Source organism: Bos taurus, chromosome 3 (genome assembly GCF_002263795.3).
Source record: "Bos taurus isolate L1 Dominette 01449 registration number 42190680 breed Hereford chromosome 3, ARS-UCD2.0, whole genome shotgun sequence".
Lineage (NCBI taxonomy): Eukaryota > Metazoa > Chordata > Mammalia > Artiodactyla > Bovidae > Bos > Bos taurus.
The window spans coordinates 18,191,177-18,194,125 of NC_037330.1; the positions used below are offsets into that span (position 1 = coordinate 18,191,177).

At 47.5% G+C, this 2,949-nt stretch overlaps 1 pseudogene; it reads right to left on the bottom strand.

Annotated features, from left to right (window-relative positions):
• Nucleotides 1–228: 228 nt before the first annotated feature.
• LOC100297954 (protein transport protein Sec23B-like) lies at nucleotides 229–2,264 on the bottom strand (annotated as a pseudogene).
• Nucleotides 2,265–2,949: the final 685 nt, after the last annotated feature.

The window sequence follows — 2,949 nt, forward strand, 5'->3', positions numbered from 1 at the left end:
TCTAATTTAGGATACAAGAAGCATATAAACATCTGCCAATACCAAAATCTTTATGACCTTATAATTGTATGGAGTAAGAAAAGGGCACAGATAAGGAATATAAATAAATTAAAATCTAAAGACTTCCTTTGATTATTTATTAAAATCCACTGACAAAGTAAAAGGAATGTTAAGCCTTGATAAACAATTGTGAGCACAAAGTGACAGTGTTTTCTTCCATTTCCTGACCATATCCTTAGCTCAACAAGCAGTGGAGACAGCCAGCTTCTTCAGATGGTCCATGAACACCTGTGGGCTAACGTCGTCAGTGAGGATGAGTGCTCCCATTTCCTGTCCCCAAGCATACAGGTTACTGTGTGTCTGAGACGGATTCGCTTTGGACAAAAGAAGTCAAGCCTGGCTGCCCCTGTGCTCCATATGAATGTATCGCGGCAACCCGGAACCGCGCCTGCAGGATCTCCTGTGCATCGTCCAGGGGCGCCTGCAGGAGGTGCTAAAGTTTTCCTACTCGGGCACGTCCTGGTAGCTTTCTTTCCGCCACTGGGCTATGGTCTCACAAAGATAAATGACAATTTGGAAGAAAGTGTTCATGAGCGGAATTCTGTCACCAAGAATGCTGCTGCTGTCCAGGAGCACAGGCTCTGGGGGCCCGTGGAAGGAGTAGGAATACAGGATGGGCTGAATCATGATGAGGGACTGGGTGAGATCCTGCCAGGCAAAGTGCTGCCGTTAATACTACGACTCGTCAGGGCTGTTGTTGAAGACTTGAAGGAATGGAGCTCTTCTAAGATGGAACATGAACTGAGGGTATAGAGAGAAGGAATCTGATAACCTAAATGACATGGGGTCCTCTTCGTTATACTGTCCAAACTTCTGACACAGCCGGATGAACTGTCGATCCAGCCACCAGAGCATGTCCGGCCCCTCCTCTGACGTGGCTCGGAACACCCCCAGCCGCGCCATCAGCATCGCAGCTTACTCCTGGTCAAACACCACTTCGATGTGCTTCAGCTGGCTCTGCACATCTGCCCGATTGCGGGCAACGGTGGTCACACCGATGCGCTGCTGGGTGCTGGAGTGCTGGTAGTGCATGATAAACTGGATGGAGCCTCGGCCTCCTTGCGGGATCCAGGCGTTGTGCTGGTTGACTACTTCAAAGTAGATGCGAGCGTCGTTGTGGGGTTCAGGCCACAGATTTTCCACTGACTTGTGCCACCGACACCAAGCTCGTTTTCTGACACACATGGTCCTTTCACATTCAGAGATGCACAGGTCCGATGGCTCCCACGACCTTCAGCTCTCTTGAGGTCTTTACTTCCAAAGTAGCACCAAATGCCATTTGGTGTTAGTTCTGCTGCTGCTGCTGCTAAGTCACTTCAGTCGTGTCCAACTCTGTGCAACCCCAGAGACAACAGCTCACCAGGCTCCCCTGTCCCTGGGATTCTCCAAGCAAGAACACTGGAGTGGGTTGCCATTTCCTTCTCCAATGCATGAAAGTGAAAAGTCAAAGTGAAGCTGCTCAGTCGTGTCCGACTCCTAGCGACCCCATGGACTGCAGCCTACTAGGCTCCTCCGTCCATGGGATTTTCCAGGCAAGAGTACTGAAGTGGGGTGCCATTGCCTTCTCCAGTATTAGTTCTAGAAGGTCTTTTAAGTCTTCAAAGAATTGTTCAGCTTTGGCATTAGTGATTGGGACATAGACTAGGATTACTGTGATATTGAATGGTTTTCCTTGAAAATGAACAGAGATCTGTCATTTTTGAGACTGCACCCAAGTACTGCATTTCGGACTCTTGTTCACTATGAGACCTACTCCATTTCTTCTAAGGGATTCTTGCCCACAGTAGTAGGTACAATGGTCATCTGAATCAAATTAGCCCATTCCAGCCCATTTTAGTTCACTGATTCCTAAAATGTCGATGTTCACTCTTGCCATCTCGTTTGACCACTTCCAATTTATCTTGATTCATGGACCTAACATTCCAGGTTCCTATGCAATATTGTACTTTACAGCATAGGACTTTACTTCCATCACCAGTCACATCCACAACTAAGCATTGTTTTCACTTTGGCTCCATCTCTTCATTCTTTATGTAGTTATTTCTCCATTGATCTCTAGTAACATATCATGCACCTATTGACATCAGGAGTTCATCTTTCAGTGTCCTATCTTTTTGCTTTTTCATACTGTTCCTGGGGTTCTCAAGGCAACAATACTGAAGTGGTTTGCCATTCCCTTCTCCAGGGGACCACATTTTATCATAACTCTCCACCATGAGCCATCCATCTTGGGTGGCCCTACACAGCATGGCTCGTAGTTTCATTGAGTTAGACAAGGCTATGGTCCTTGTGATCAGTTTGGTTAGTTTTCTGTGATTGTGGTTTTCATTCTATCTGCCCTCTGATGGATAAGGATAAGAGGCTTCCTGATTGGAGTGACTGACTTTGGGGGAAACTGGGTCTTGTTCTGATGGGTGGTGCCATGCTCAGTAAATCTGGAATCCAATTTTCTGTTCATGGGTGGGGCTGTGTTCCCTCCATGTTGTTTGGCCTGTGGCTAAACTATGGTGAAATAAAAGTGAAAGTCACTCATTTGTACCCCATGGACTGTACAGTCCATGGAATTCTCCAGGCCAGAATACTGGAGTGGGTAGCCTTTCCCTTCTCCAGGGGATCTTCCTAACCCAGGGCTCAAACCCAGGTCTCCTGCATTGCAGGCAGATTCTTTACCAGCCGAGCCACAAGGGAAGCCCAGTAAAGATAATGGGCTTCCCTGATAGTTCAGTTGGTAAAGAATCCACCTATAATGCAGGAGACCCTGGTTCAATTCCTGGGTTGGGAAGATCCCCTGGAGAAGAGATAGGCTACCCACTCCAGTATTCTTGGGCTTCCCTGTGGCTCAGCTGGTAAGGAGTCCACCTGCAATGTGGGAGACCTGGGTTTGATTGC